General features: G+C 45.9%; 1 long non-coding RNA gene across 2 annotated transcripts in view; it reads right to left on the reverse strand.

Moving 5' to 3' along the window:
• Nucleotides 1-754: 754 nt before the first annotated feature.
• The window catches only part of LOC132343856 (uncharacterized), a 50,471-nt gene continuing 34,417 nt past the window's right edge, over nt 755-16,808 (reverse strand). The window contains exons 2-3 of one of the 2 annotated variants that reach the window (XR_009492857.1): nt 8,931-9,119; nt 755-1,036 (exon numbers count right to left, since the gene is read on the reverse strand). This is a non-coding gene — a long non-coding RNA (uncharacterized lncRNA). Of the gene's footprint in view, nt 1,037-6,666; nt 6,914-8,930; nt 9,120-16,808 lie in introns of those variants that run through there. The other variant, XR_009492858.1, reaches the window with a different exon arrangement.

Consider the following 16,808-nt stretch of genomic DNA (forward strand, 5'->3'; position numbering starts at 1 on the left):
GTCGGACACGACTGAACATGTGGCATGTCATTATTCTGAGTATTATAAGAAAGTGCAAAGCAGCTGTTCAAAGGCAGGGTGATGTTTAGAGCAGTAGTGGGATCCAGGCATTCCCCTCCATCAAAGAAATCTGTCTGCCTTCAAATCCACCTGCCACCTGTGGGCTGTGTGGCCTTGAGTAGGTTCTTAACCTCTCTGAGCCTCAGTTTTCTTATCTAGAAAAGGAGACTAATAGTATCTGCCTCAGGCTGGTTGTGAGGATTAAATAAAGTAACACAAGAGAAGCACGTAGGGCAGAGTCTGACACATGGTACATAGAAAATAGTCGTAAAGGTGGACTATTTTAATTACGCTGAGTTCCGCTTAATTACTTCCATTGCATGGATGACAGTTTGGGGGAGGGATGCACATTACCTATCTTTTTTTCTTTTTTAATCAGCAGCCTTATACTTACTTACTTATTACCTGGTGCTCCTTCTCTCTTTAGTAAACACACCTGGGGATGCTCCAGATGTTTGAAGCTGGCAGGATCATCACCCCCCCCCTCAATCGGCAGCATCACCAGCTGAGCTCTCTGCTGGGGACTGCATTGCTCCACAGACCACAGGGAATGGGGAAGGGGGGTGGTCTGAGCTGGACTGGAGGAGAGCAAAGAATCACCACTGAGTGTCTGCCTTCCTTCTGTTTTTCCCCCGGGAGAATCATAAATCACCTCCCTTTACTGGTTCATCAGGCTCCCGTGGAAATTACTTTCACGGCCTGTATTTGAAATCCTGTATCTGTGTGGTTTAAGCTGGGAATTTTTTTTTCCACTCTGATAAATAGGGCACTTTAATAACATTCACAGCTCGACACAGAATTAGGGGAAAATACACCGGGCTCTCCAGGTGTCGGGTTCCTGACACTCTGAGATGGGATGTTGTCACAGTTCTTTCCTGGAGAGTGACTCAGGTGTATGTAGGAAGAAGTCTGTGTTTCTGTTCCAGCAGCGTCTGGGATAGCAGAACCGGGTGCTGAGTGTCAGGAAACAGAACTCCTGGAGGAAGGAAGGAACGGAAAGCAAGGAGGTAGGCAGGGTAAGGACCGAGGCTACTCCTATGTGGGCTCCTCCTGGAAGGTGTGCGACCCCACAGGAGACAGCCCGGACCCAGCGTCGTCCTTGAAGCTCTTCCTGCTTCATTCCGTCCATCTGTCTTTGCTGCCAGAGATAAGAGTGATGCAATGTTCCTCGGTCCTGTTCACCCTGACTTTCACTCTTTTTTTGTGAGTTTTGCCTTCTGATGTCTGCAGAGGTCTTTGACATTAACATGCGTGAGTTGGCTCCTGCTCTGTGCTAGGTTCTGGGGGAATAGAGAGATGAATGAGACACAGTCACTGCCCTTGAAGATCTTGCAAACCAGCAGGAAGACAGAGATCAGCAATAATGGTGGGTGCAGGCTGAGAGCCCACCTGGATCCTGGCACGGGGCTGAGCCTCACTCATTTATTGACTAATTGTTACTTGAATGCCAAGTGTAGGCCAAGACCTTTTTTTGTTTGTTTGTTTCCAGGGCCTGGAATAAATTAGTGAACCATGGTCCCCTACCTTCATGGGGTTTAGGTACTCCGTGGTGATGTTTAGGACAGACAAATAAGAAATAGACAACAAAGCATGTAATAAGTTCTGAAGGTAATAACTTGATAAAATGCAGAGTAAGGGGAAAGTGACATTTTATAGTGAGTAGCTCGGAGAAAGTCTCCCCAAATAATGAATGAAAGAGAACTGAGTGATGAGGTTAGCTGGGGGAAGAAGCTTCCAAACTGGGGATACAGCAAGTGTAAAGGCCCTGGGGCACGTTTGCATGGTCCAAGGAACACAGTCAGGAGGCTGAAGCAGAGAGAGGAAGGGGGTGGGAAATGAGACCTGAGAAGTCTTATGAACCCAGGGAAGGGCTTGGGATTTAATTCCTATGACAAAAAAAAAAAAAATGTTGGAAGATTTCAAATCAGAGGGGTCACATTAAGTTTTCAAAGAATTACGGTAGCTGCAGAGAGGGGAATGAACTGCAAGGATCGGGAAGTACAGAGAACTAGATAGGAGGTCTGGAGGGTCAGGCACTAGTCTTACTATTCCAAAGGCAGAAAAACTGAGGCTTGAAGCTAAAATTCATCTATGGTTTCAACTCTGTGCCTGTATGCATGCTACATCGTTTCAGTAATGTCTGACTTGTGTGACATGACCCTATGGACTGTAGCCCTCCAGGCTCTTCTGTCCATGGAATTCTCCAGGCAAGACTACTGCAGCAGGTTGCCATGCCCTACTCCAGGGGATCTTCCTGACCCAGGGATCGAACCTGTGTCTCCTGAGGTTCAATTCTTTACTGCTGAGCCACCAAGGAAGCCCAGTTTCAACCCTAGTAAGTGGGAAAATGAGAGGACAAAGCCAGGATGTTCTGATCCCCAGAATCTCTTCCACTAACGCCTGTGATCTATTATCTCCTTGATAACCAGAGTCAAAACCAGAATGTGATCTTTATTGAACATGGCTCAAATATTTCCACCTGGAGGTTCAGAGAGGGAGCAAACCACTGCTGGTGGGTGACTTCACACACAGGACAGTTTTCAAAGCGGAAGAGACAGTGTGTTGGCTCCTGAAGGAAAGGATGCACTTAGTTGGATAGAGAGAGAAGAGGACACCGGCTTGATAAGAAAGATAATGCAACCAAAGGCCTGGGAATGATAAAGGAAGGAATGACATGGTCCAGGAGGTAAAACTATCGGGAATCTCTCTAAGAGGTGTTCCAGGAGGCTTAACAGGTAGCTAGAACCAAACAGATGTAAAATGCTAAGCTGGAGAATTGTTGATTAGGAGTCATTGAATATCTTCAGCCTCCAAGTGGTGGAAAGAAGTTGATTCATTACAGAAGTGAGCCTTGGGGATCTTGAGAGTCTCACCAGAGAGTTGCGTTTCCATCACTCTGTCTCATCAAAGACCCACCAGGACAGGGCTAGAACATACCCAGTGTGGATTCCAAATGAACTTGGGAGTTTGGGACCAAGGTGGTATCATTAGTGGAAACAGGGAAGATAGATGAAAGAGATTGTTATATATAAAAGGATAAGGTGCTTGGTTTTAGACATAAAAGTTAGAGGAATTCAGTTTACCAGCACTGACAACATATGCAGTTGAGTAGGTCCAGTTCTTGGCACTTTTAATGATTGACACATTAAATACTCGTAATCACAGGAGGGAGGTTTTCTATTATTATTATTGTTTTACAGACGTGCAAAGGTTAAACAACCTCCCTGATGTCACACAGCTAGTGAACATCAGAGCCTGGATTTGAACCTGGGCAGTTTGGCTCCAGAGCCCATTCTTCAGACAACCAGGTTATAACATCATCCTGGTGAATGTCAATGACCAAACCAAAGATCTACAAATGACTGAGCCTCCCATATTGCTTGAGCTTGACAAAAGAAAATGACTCTCATTGTCCCCCAGACTTCCAATCATAGGGGCATGCTGAGGCATCTGAATTTACCTAGATCTAGTCAAGGCTATGGTTTTTCCAGTGGTCATGTATGGATGTGAGAGTTGGACTGTGAAGAAAGCTGAGCACCAAAGAATTGATACTTTTGAACTATGGTGTTGGAGAAGACTCTTTAGAGTCCCTTGGCCTCCGAGGAGATCCAGCCAGTCCATTCTAAAGGAGATCAGCCCTGGGTGTTCTTTGGAAGGAATGATGCTAAAGCTGAAACTCCAGTACTTTGGCCACCTCATGCGAAGAGTTGACTCATTGGGAAAGACTCTGATGCAGGGAGGGATTGGGGGCAGAAGAAGAAGGGGATGACAGAGGATGAGATGGCTGGATGACATCACCAACTCAATGGACATGAGTCTGAGTGAACTCTGGGAGTTGGTGGTGGACAGAGAAGCCTGGCATGCTGCGGTTCATGGGGTCGCAAAGAGTTGGACAAGACTGAGCGACTGAACTGAACTGAACTGATCTGATGTACGGCTAATAACCAGTAAACCTGGGGCACCTCCTAGCCCCCCCCACCTGCCATGTTCCACCATTATCATGAGCACCCATCATTGCATCTGGCTCACCATCCCATTACTAGTGCCTATAAAAAACATCCTGGAATGTAATTACTGCTCAATAAATATCTGTTGAGAGGAAACGAAAGAAGGAAGAAGGACAGAAAGGACCAGATAGAGAGAGAATACACTAGTTCTGTGTGTTGAGGAGGAATAATATATATTTTTTTAATGTGGACCATTTTTAAAGGCTTTATCAAATTTGCTACAATGTCCCTTCTTTTTTATGTTGTTAGATTATTTTGGCCCTGAGGCATGTGGGATTTTAGTTTCTTGACCAAGGATCGTTCCTGCACCCCTTACACTGGAAAGGTGTAAGGTGAAGGTGAAGTCTGAACCACTGGAGCCCCAGCGAAGTCCCTTTATGTGTATTTTTAATAACCCAACATCCTGAAGACAATTTTTTAGAAGCCTATTCTGTCCCTCTTTGAGTTAGCAAAAAAAATCACGCACGTACACACACACACACACACACACACACATACACTATTTGGTTAGCCTGTCAGACTTGCCATAGCCTTGGATTGGGCAGCTGGCAGGTCATAGGCTCAAGAACTTGATCCACGTTTGAGTACAATAGACTCAGAACTACTCGTTCAAATCATCTTCTCACAAATGAGGAGACTGGGGCCCAGCTGAGGCCCAGAGACAGAAGGTGACCTGGCTTTTACCCAGCAAGTGAGGTGTTAATCTCTCAGTCATGTCCAAGTCTTTGAGACCCCGTGGACTATAGCCCGCCAGGCTCTTCTGCCCATGGGATTCTCTAGGCAAGAATTTTGGAGTGGGTAGCCATTCCCTTCTCCGGGGGATCTTCCCGACCCAGGGATAGAAACTAGATCTCCCGCATTGCAGGCAGATTCTTTACAGTTTGAGCCATCATCCAGGAAGGGAGGGGCAGAGCTGCAGGTAGGACCCAGGTTTCCTAACTCCCAGGCTTTTTTTTTTTTTTTTTTTCACATAATGGAGAGGATCAGGAGAAAAATCTTTCCCCTTTGCCCCTCCTCAGCCACCTCTGATCTTCCTGTGTACCTTACTCCCAGGAGTCAGAAAGGCACAGTGTCCAGCAGCCCTCAGAGACATCTCAGCCATCAAATCAGGACAGGGGAAGCCCTTGGCTGAGGCAGGGGCAGGGGAGGCTGGGGCCAGATGGCTGCTCACGATTCAGAAGTTGACATCCGCTCAGCCGCTTGCATGCTGCACTAAATCTCCACGTGAATGGACTGAAAATCACCCAGTTACTTTTCAGGAACAGCGGTTTAATAAGATTAGGTGGAGTTGAGAAGTTACATCTGAGGTATTGATACGAAAAGCTGAACATGCAGCTGAGAATTAGTGATGGAATTCTGAAATCAGCAAGGACCCAGAGTCCAAGCCCCTGGCTTTGGCCAGGTCAAGGCCAAATGTACTTCACTTAGAAGAAAAGCCAGTTGCCCTTCATATAGAAGACCTTGTCATCCTTGGAGACTAGTTATAGAATCACACCATTATTTATATTAGGAAGTGGTACTGGGTGTCATATCTTGTCTGTTAAGCTCTGAGTCCAAAAGTGTTTAGTGTGACTTGAATTTGAATCAAAGAGTGTCATAATATGAATATATTATGTCAGATGGAAGTTCATTAACCTGGGCTAATGAAAGGAGAAAACGGTGAGGATTTGTGTATGATCACAGCTGAGAACAGCACCCAGCTATGACATGGCCCAGTAGGGCATCCCAGGACTAAGGTTAACTCTGACTTCATCAGGTATTGGCATTTATGGATGTGCAGAAAGACTATGGGACAGCTCCCGGGAGACAGAAATCTAAGTGGCAATAGAAACACCTTATGTGAGTGGGATCTTGGTGAGAAAGGAACTGAAAGAATTCTCAAGTAGCTAAAGCATAGTGAGACTGAGGGATAGGGGTCTAAAGGACATCAAATAAGTGGGCAGAAGATAGATCTTTCCGAACCTTGAATTAAATAAAGAGTTTGAATTATATGCTAAGGACAAGGGGTAGTCGTTAGAGAGTTTTAGACAGCAAGTGAGTTGAATCAGTTTATATATCTTTTAAAGATTATTCTGGCTATAATTGGAAACTAGATTGCAAGAAGGGTGACAAATAATGGAAGCAGGTGACCATGTGGAAGGACATTGTAATAGTGCAAGATGGAGATGATATTAGCTTTTATGCTGGGGTCCAGCCCCAGCTGATCCAGGGTATTCGAAGCAGGGATGGCGTTGGCGAGGATCAGGATACAGTAGCTTCAATTAGATATTAATTAAAGATGTAAAGAGTAATAGAATGAGGATAGCTCAGTAGGAAAATCCAGTGGAGAAAAGAGGCTGAGTAGCTTGGTTTACGCGGGAGACCAATAAAACTTCAAGACAAGAAGCTTGCACCACTTACATAGGCCGCAGGCGTCCTTCCGTTCTCCCGAAGGAGAGGAGACACTGAGGCCTTCCCGGTCGGATCTTAGAAGCCCAGGCATAATTAGTAAGCATGGCGGATTCCGCGCTCCAGATGGAGACTCAGCCAGAGTAAGAGAGAGAGCAACATGGGGAGACCAGTATTTTGAGAAACTGATCCCAATTCTTTATTTTCCATGGTCTACTTTTATACACTGAGATGTTATGCAAAAGTCACGCGGGGTCAGCAGTCCTGACTTTTGTCAAAGTCAGGTGCTTCATACAAATGTATACAGAGGTCTTAGGGGTGTTACATCATCTTCTGGCCAGGGGGCCTGCTGACAATTTATGACCCTCTCCTTGTGACAGCGGTCAGTCAACCAGGACTCTTATTTCTCCAGGAGTGATTATTCTTAAAACAGATGCCACCCAAATAAAGTTACATTCCTATAGGGTGAGGGTGTAGTGGGTTTTAGTTAAGGAAAGAATTTACTTAGCCTGAGGTCTAACGTGATTAATATCAAAGGTTAATACTTATTTCTTCTATATATTCATTAATGTGTGTAAGGGCAGTGGATATGGAGACTTAGCAACAAACATTGGCTCAACAAATGAAAAACCCTTCACCAATACAATTTCTAATCAGCCCATTATACTTATGCTAATAGTTTTCTAACTTCTCTAAAAAACCTGTTTTTAGAGGGTTTAAAGCATCTCGTGCCTCTCACGGGTGGGAGGCTGTGAGCAATCACATGTGGCCGGACAAGCCTGTCAGGCAGGCTAGAGAACCTTCAGAGGAGTTTGTAGGTTAAAACACTCTTGTCGCGCCCAGGAGTTTTTATTAACTGGAGCTCTAAGTTAACTCCTTCTCCAAAAGAGGTGGTGGGGGACAGCCCCCCTAAAGTCAGAGGTGTAGGTGGGAGCACAAAGTAGTAAAGTAGGCAGGCTCTGGTTATGGGGGTAGATGCTCGAGGATTTCCAGGGGGACTCCTGAGGCTCGATCCCGCCTTTGCGTATGTCGAGCCTCTTTCCTCATGACCTTTGCCACGGGCGGAGTGCCTCACTCTGGCCCCCAACACTTTTACCAGGATGATGGATGTGGAGATGGAAAGAGGTGGATGGATGGATGGATGGATGGGTAGATGGATAGATGGGTGGACGGTTGACTGGATGGTTGGATAGATGGGTGGATGGGTAGATGAATAGATGGTTGGATGGATGTATAGATAGATGGATAATTCAATGACAAAGCATGCACAGTTTAGGCCCTTTGTCCTTGATTTCTTGCTGTTTGAACTCAGAGAGGATTAATTGGTTTTCTGTAAGAAGATCATTGACTATTTAAGCTTTTCTTAGTCAATACCAAACAAGTTTAAAAAAAAAGATAAAAAATAGGCCATTGGTGAATATAAAAAATAATTTCTGTGCTACCCTCAAGTTGTAGAAGAGACTGGAGTCCTTAAAGGAGAACAGCTGGCCTATGGACACACAGCCAGAGGAGACTGGGAGCTAAACTAGGGTCCCACTCTGCTGATCTCAGTTGCAGAGGTCCTTGCATCACTGCAGGTGGCTGTTGCCATGCTGCTGTGCATCCTTTCTCGCTAAGGAGAGACACCAGGACCATCTGTTACTGCCATTAATCATGGTGACACCATTCAAAGAAGCTGATGAAAGCCACCACCGTGCATGGTGCATCAAGGGAAGAGCTATACTGAGGAAAGAATTCACTGATGCACCACTCAGGAGCAAAGTGGGGCAGGGATGTGAAGGCTGCTGTTGCACAGATGCTTGAGTAAGTACCCACGAGCAGGAGGAAGATAAGAGAGGGGCGTGTCTAAATACATGAACGTCTACATCTAGAGACAGAGTGAAACCAAGGCATCCAGAATGAGAATTCCAAGGGAGGCTGTTTCAGGGGTCTGTGTATATCTAAGGTACTGGAAGGAGACAGGAGACTGGAGGTTAGAAAGCAAATGAATAAGTGAAAGAGACTGAGGTGCTCCCTATGGGCAGAGGGGGCCTATGAGCGGGTGTGGTACATGTGTGGATATGTTTGTGTGCATGCAGGTGGGTGTGCACCAGCTGTTGTGTGCATGTATGTTTATTTGTGTATCTGTGTAGGAGAGAAACATTTGAGAGCTCTCTCTGAAAATTCTCCTTTCAGAGGTACCTATGCACTTAAAGCAAAGAGGGATGGAGACACGATTTCTGGTTTTTGGACTTTAGGTCCACGTGGGCATGCGGTGGTTGCTGGGGCTAGTGAGGAGGGAGGAATCAGGATGGAAGAAGAGTCAGAAAAAGAAAGTGAGTCCAAGAGAGACAGAGAGTCAGAGAGGTAGAGAGAGGCGGCGGGGGAGTACCGCCCAGCACAGAGGCTGCCTGCAGCTTTTAGTGCCCCCATCACCCCAGGGGATCTGTGCTCTCCTGGCAAGGGTTTTAATCCTGAAAGCTGTGATTACCTTACCTGTTTTATGGTTGTCAGTCCTCCACACAACTAGAAATTGCTTAGGAAAACACCTCATTTTTTCCCCAAACTGCTAAAAGCAGCTCTTCTCTGTTTCTGCTTTCTCTTAAACGCAGTGTCGGAGAGGTAGATGGATACTCCACAGCCCATCTCAATTCTGCAGTGAGGTGGCCAGGCCTCCGGGTTATCCTGGGAAGGAGGGAGCAGGGAGGAGAGAGAGATTCCATTAGATCATGCCTCAGGTTGTTCAAGTGAAAAATGGAGCAAATAATAACAATACCTTTCTTGCCCTCACAGGTGACTCTGGAAGGGGAGAGTAAATCTCCAAGAGTTCCCCTGGAAGGCAGATTTTACAGAAGCTTTGGGGGAGGGTGCCGGGGAAGGAGAGGGCTGGTATGTTCAGAGATGGGGAGATATTTAGACTGGGGAGTCAGTGAATGTTTCAAGGAGGCACAAGTCAAAAGCTTTGAGTGAGGGTGGTTGGGCTGCCGAGCTGTGGGTCTGGTCCATCTGAGTCAGAAACTTCTTGCTGAGCTGAATTCCAATCAGAGCCACCTGTCTGGAATTGAACATCTGGTCCTGATCTTTTATATCATTTACCACTATATGAGATTGACTTGAGAAATATAGTGGCTTGATGACAACAGAAACAGCTACAAGAGCATGCACTGAGGGCATCCTAACAACTCACCCCCAGATAGAGGCAAATGCACCCAGAAAACATTTCTGGTGGGCTTCCAGTGTGCCCAGCACTGGGCTGGGTGCTGGGATACAGCAGGGAACACCAGGTCCTGCTCTCATAGGAATTAAAGGTGAGTGGGAAGAAATAGTTCAGAATTGGTCCAATACTTCAATGATGGAGGCAGTGATAAGAGATGTGTAGAAGAAACAGCAATGGATTTGATAGGTGGTAATTCCCTGGGGACATTGTGTACATTCATCAAGAAAGGTCTCTGAGGAAACATTTGGGATAAAATCTCAATGATGAGAGAGGAGATGTGGAAGCTTGAAAGTTACCATGAGAGCATAGATTTTTTCTAAGGGCAATCAGGAACCATTGAAAGGTTTGAGTAGGGAAGTGAAGGACTCTGGGTGCTAAGTAGAAATGGATTGAAGGAGGCTTGACAAGAGCAGAAGACAAAGGGACCAGTTAGGAGCCTACTGCGGCTGTCAAAGCATGGTGCCTTGGATTAGGGTGATAGTAATGGAGATGATGAAAGGTGGTTGTCTCCATATGCACCAGAGTGGCTAAAATTAAAGAGTAACATAACAAGTGATGGCAAAAAAAAGCAGAACAACTGGGACCCTCACATACTGCTGGTAGGAGTACGAACTGATGTAAATATTTAAAATATTACTTGAAGGTATCTTCTAGAGCTCAAGATACATCTATCTTCGGACCCAGAAATTGACTCCTGGGAATATGTGCAACAAGAAAGAGTGCTCATGTTCACATTCACAGAAAAATGCAAACAACAACAACAACATATAACAGCTTTATTCATGGAAACCCCAAACTGGAGAACCAAATGTCCATCAGCAGGAAAAGAAGTAAAAATCTACTGAATCACCCAACAACGTGCATGCAACTCACACAGATCATCATGAGCAAAAGAATGTCGGTTGCAAAAGAGTGCACGCTGTATGCATTTGTTAACATGTGAGTCAAGAAGAGGGGATATAGGTCAGCACAGTGGTCACCTTAGAAGAATATTCATTGGAAAGGGACATGGGGGAAACATCTCAGATGCAGGAAATGTGTATTTTGCAAATGGTAGCACAGGTGCATTCATATGTAAGAATGAGAGGAGTGTAATACTTATATACAATTTTGTGTGTAAATTGTATACACTATTTTTCATCCATATGTAAAAATGAAATGGAGTTTCATACTTATATTGTGAGTATAAGTTATATCCATATAAATGATAAAGTTAACAGAAATGAAGACTTGTTTTGGAGGTAGATCCAAACATCCAATAGAACCTGCTGATAGATTTGACATATGCTGAGAAAGAAAGAGATGAGTCAAGTATTTCTCTTGGGTTTCTGGCTTCATCAGTTGGGTAGATATTCAGGTGGGCAAGGAATGTTAACTAAGGATCTTGGCCATCATTTGCCATTTACAGTGGATACTGAGGGCTTCCCTGGTGGCTCAGAAGGTCATGAATCTGTCTGCAATGCAGGAGACCTGTGTTACACCCCTGGGTTGGGAAGACCCCCTAGTGAAGGGAATGGCTACCCACTCCAGAAATTCTGCCTGGAGAATCCCATGAACAAAGGGGTCTGGCAGGCTCCTGTAAGACTTGGACATGACTGAGCAACAAAGCAAGCAAGCAAATGGATACCAAGGTCTAGATTCTTGGTTCACCCTCTTTATTCAGAGCATGAAGACCCAACTTAAGACTGAAATTACCCTGATTAACACACTTGTGTTTGGAATATAAGGGTGAGGGCTGCCAAAGAGTATATACTGGATCTCTAAGATTTGATTATCCCTGGGGAGCCTGGAGTGGAGTCAGCCAATGCAGTGAAGACAGGTAGGGCTGAACTCATTTTATGGAAATACCAAGCAATGACTGGACTATGAAGCCTCTGCTTTGGGGAAAAGAGTTGGGAGCTAGGCTGTGGACATTGGGGAGCACAGCTCTGGGTGTGCTGCAACTAAGAGATGTATAGAAACACATTGGGCCATTCACCTGTCTGTTTATCCACCAGTCTATGCTTCCACTCATCCATCCACCCATCTACCCCCATATATCCATTCATCCACCCATCCACCCACCCACCCACCCATGTACCCATCCACCCATCCATCTACCCAGCTACCCATTCATTCATTCTTCCACCCATTCTTCCATCTACCCACCCATATATCCTTCCACTCATTCATCCACTCACCCATCACCCATCTACCCTACATATATCCATCCATCCATCTACCCACTCACCCATCTATCCACCCACCCATCCATCTACCCATCCACCTATTCCACCTATTTATTCATTCCTCCACCCATCCATCCATGTACCCCCATCTGTTCCTCCACTCATTCATGCATTCACTCATCCACCTATCTACCCCCTCATCCCTTCCACCTATGCATCCACCCATCCATCCAGGACTTCTCAACACCTACTCTGCTATGTGCTGAGCATCGTGGATGCAGAGGACAAATAGGCAGACATGGGCCCTGCCTTCTTGGAGCGCAAAGACTAGTGAGATGAGAGGGAGTGACTAGTATCTTATTCTCAGGTCAACTCTTCATATAGAGAGAACCTTGTGGCTTCATTTACCTTGAAAACTCACCTTGGAGGCTCTTTGGACACAGCTGGCCCAGGTTGCTCTTAGCAATTAGAGGAAGAAGCAAGTTTAACCTCAGCAGGCAGGAGGAGCAGCTCTTAGCCTCAGGGGCTGTTCCTGCTTGGGTTGTCACCAATTACCTTAAGGATGGTCCCTAATCACACCCCTGGAGGCAGATAACACTGTGAGTGTGATCTCTGTCTGCTTATGAGAGATGCCTTTGCATTGTCCATCTGAGACCCGGCCAAAGAAGGGATAGCAATCCTCAATGGAAGCTATTATAAACTCAGATGAAAACTGCTCCTAGGATGATAAACAAATGGAAATGATGACAGCCCCCTGGGCCAGGCCAGTTTTCTCTGAAGCCTTCCTTCCCTGAGCTGTCTGGTGCAGTCTAACCAGTACTCACCACCCTATGGATGAAAACCAGAGGCTTTCCACCCAAATTTGGCACCAGCTTCGTTTTCATTCCTACTAAGAGTAATGACAAATGATAGTAATGATAATAACAAAAACAAGTTATTGAGGCCTTTCTACCATTAGTCACTTTATATTAGTTCTTTATACTTTAATATTACACTTATTGAAGGCCCAGTCTGAGTTGTTGGCACTATGAAACAACAGGAATGTAGACTTTTAAGTAATAATAGGATTAATTGAGTAATTGCTATGTGTCGGATGCCATGATAACTGTGTTACCTCTCCTGACTTTGCAGGACAACTGTTAGGTTTCATTAGTATCTCCATGATGCAAAGAAACTGAAGTCCAGAAAGGGTAAGTAACATGCCAAAGGCCACACGGCCAAAGATATGGCAGAGCAGGTGTTGAGCACAGCAACCTGGTATCAGAGCCTATGCAGCTAAACACTATGCTGTACTGCCAGGGGGTGCTAGTCTAGAATTTTCTCCTGAAGGGTTAACAAGCCAATGCCATTTTGTGCAGGAAGGCATTGCTATAGCAAGGCCTGGAATTTCACTAAGGAGTGTAATTCCACCCTGTGTAGATGGGACAGGTTCCTGGAAGATGCCTGAACTCTAGTCCTCTGCCTTTTGGGAAAGCACTCAGACATGATCACTTATAAAGGGAACCTATTGGTCCAAATCACCTCCCTTGCCTCCCCATCCTGTTAGGAAATGAAACTGATCAGCAGCTGGGACAGAGTGGATGGGTCACTGGCTAGCTGGTTAGTCCAAGGCAGGCTGCCCATGACAGTGATGTGAGCCTGGTCCAAATCCTGAGAAAGCTGGTATGTGGTGAATTTCCTTTCTGAAGAGGAACACTATACATTCATTTGCATTTTGCAACATGCAGACTGGGTTCATGCTCATTGGCTCATTGAATTTGAACCTTAAAAAAATAAGCTCTGACAAGCAAGAGAAGCAGAAACTGTAATCCCTAACTGGTGGGAGATACAGTTTCCGCACGACAGCTGAAGAAGGCAAGCTTTGGTGAGCTGGGGTCCTCTGTGAGCTCACGATCACACAGCCACACAGAGTGGACCCAGTAATCTCTCTAGTCCAAGATCTGTGCTGCGAACCACCAGAAGCCCCTGTCTCCCGGCCCCAAACACCCTCTTGCTGTCAGACCCCATTCTCTGCATCCCTTTCCCACAGTGTCCTCGGGACTGTCACCAAGCAAGGCGCATAGTGGGGACTCAGCTACTGTTCACAGAATGAACGGCTGGGTGCATTTGCTGCCGTGAGACACACTTGTGACAATTGTGTGGCAGGACCACCTCCACACTCTAATTAGGATCCAGGAAAACGGAAAACTGTGCAGCTCTGAAGCTTGTACAAGTGGCCAGAAGTGACCTCCCTGAAGTCGCTCTAAAATCCTCTCTTCCTTCATTAATATTTCTTTTTCTTCTGAGAAACTTAGATCTAAGTTTTATCTTATCTATCCATTTATCTTATCTTATCTATCCATTATCTAACCTACACACTGCCTAATTAAATCCCCACTACAGCCACGGTACACCCATCGTATCATCCCCATTTTACACATGAGCAAACCAAGGGCCGGAGAGGTAAGTAGCTTGCTCAAATTCATCCAGTGGCAGAGCTGAAATTCTCATCATGATCTGACAGTTGCTAAAACCCAGCTGCCTGCAATGCAGGAGACCAGGGTTCGATCCCTGGGTCAGGAAGATTCCCTGGAGAAGGAGATGGCAACCCACCCCAGGATTCTTGCCTGGAGAATCCCATGGACAGAGGAGCCTGGTGGGTTACAGTCCGTGGGGTCACAAAGAGTCGTACACAACTGAGCGACTAACACTTTCACTTCACTTTCACCTTCTAACCAGCACTGATTTTCAGGGTGGTCTTCTTGAGATTGTTCAGAATAATCTCAGGGTGCTTATGCTGTCAGGGAACTGGACCATGCATAACTCCTCTCTCCTAAATGCTGCTGCTGCTAAGTTGCTTCAGTCGTGTCCGACTCCGTGCGACCCCATAGACGGCAGCCCACCAGGCTTCACCGTCCCTGGGATTCTCCAGGCAAGAACACTGGAGTGGGTTGCCATTTCCTTCTCCAGTGCATGAAAGTGAAAAGTGAAAGTGAAGTTGCTCAGCCGCGTCCGACTCTTTGTGACTCCATGGACTGCAGCCTACCAGGTTCCTCTGTCCATGAGGTTTTCCAGGCAAGAGTACTGGAGTGGGGTGCCATTGCCTTCTCCGTCTCTCCTAAATAAATCGTTGCCATTTCTAGTGAATCCTACCTTCCCCCACTCCCAATAAAGGAACAAACCAGCAGAGAGATCTTGCTTTGCTCGTCAAGAAGCTCCCGATTAGAAATCTAGTTAACAATTCATCTAAAAGAGGCAGAGTATTCCAAGCATATCCAGATTAATATTTATAGAGGGACTGCTTGCTCAGACCCAATTATTTTGAGGGCCTAGAAGCCAGGCACAAGTGGTGCGTAGAGTGAAGAAAGGGAATGAGGCTGCCAGGGGAAGCGGGCTCTGGGGACAATTGCCAAAATATAGTTGGGGGCAAAGCATGGGGTGGCGATGGGGGCTGGGCGTATCTGATAGAGTGAACAGGTGACTCACCGCAGGCACTTCTATTTACAGGTAGGCTCCGAGCTTCACCACAGCTTCCGCTGTACTCTTCAGCACAGAATGTAGGCAAAGCAGGTCTTTGCAGGGGTCACAAACCCAAAGGCTTACAGGGGCTGGGCAGAAGGGTAAATTCACTGATGGGCCAGATGGGGGCTGGGGCAGACTGGAGACCAGGTACCACCATACCCTGCCTTCAATCCATCCCACCAGTGGGAATGGGGACCCCTGCCAGATTTGGGGGTATAGCAAATTCAAATATAAATATGAAATTCCCATAACAACATTTGTAAATCACGAGAGGGCTAAGAAAACAAGTCTGTGTCATTTTGGGCCCACCTGCTGCCTTGTCATAACCTCTGGCCAGGAGGCTGGAATCCGAGATTAGTTCCACTAGCTTTGATTAAGTCCTGCTGTTTTTGCCTTATAGAATTCTTCCAGCACTGCCTTAAAACCAATCAATGGGTGATGATATTTCTCCAGATTCTAGTGGATCCAGCCCATTGCAAACCTGGAACCTAAAAGTTCCTGTTAAAAGTCCTAACCCAGCACTGGGAGGAGCAAGAAATAGCTATTATTTCCAACGCCTTCATGTCACGATCAGAACATTCTCTCTCTAGTCTCCTGGCTAATGATGCTCATTTCTGGATCTCTGATCTCTAAATCTCACCTCTCCTATTCATCTTCCACATAGCATCAGTGGGATCTTCAGGAAATGCAGATCTGATCATATCATTCGTCTGCCCTCTGAAGAGTATCCATTGCCTTCCTAAAAAGATCAGCCTCCTTAGAATCACAGTTAAGATCTTATGTAATCTGACCAGTGCTTAGCTCTCCTGCCTCATCTCCCCTGACCTTTAGCCTCGCATACCTTCATAGCTAGGGATCTTTGGAAGCGGCAGGAAGCGGGTCCCACTAACCATGGCAGAGAAGGAACAATAACGACTGCTGTCACCTGACTGTAAGCTGCCACTGTCACATGCCTGCATCTCTGTTTCTCCACATGCCCGATTCAGGCTGTTCTCTTCTTGTTCTTCTTTTCTTTTTCTGGCTGCATTGCTCAGCTTGTGGGATTTTAGTTCCTCGACCAGGGACTGAAATCCGGGGCCACAGCTGTGAACGCATCGAGTCCTGACCACGGGACCACCAGGGAAGTCGCAAGGTTGTTCTTAATATAATAGCCAAAGTGATCTTTTTAAGCTTGAATCAGTCAGTGCCTCACCCTTGTTTAAAATCCTCCAAGGACTCTTTCATTTCATTGAGAATAAAAATGAAACCTCCATCATGATTTGCAACAGTAGCTGACATTTATGGAGTGCTTATGTACCAGACCTTTTTCTAAGCAATTGACATGTATTAACATGCCACAACAACCTCGGGGGGGTAAGTTCTATTATTAACCCCGTTTAGCAGATGAAGTGAAGTGAAAGTCACTCAGTCATGTCCGACTCTTTGCCACACAATGGACTATACAGTCCATGGAAATCTCCAGGCCAGAATACTAGAATACTGGACTGG

This window comes from Bos taurus, chromosome 25, assembly GCF_002263795.3.
Source record: "Bos taurus isolate L1 Dominette 01449 registration number 42190680 breed Hereford chromosome 25, ARS-UCD2.0, whole genome shotgun sequence".
Taxonomy (NCBI): Eukaryota; Metazoa; Chordata; class Mammalia; order Artiodactyla; family Bovidae; genus Bos; species Bos taurus.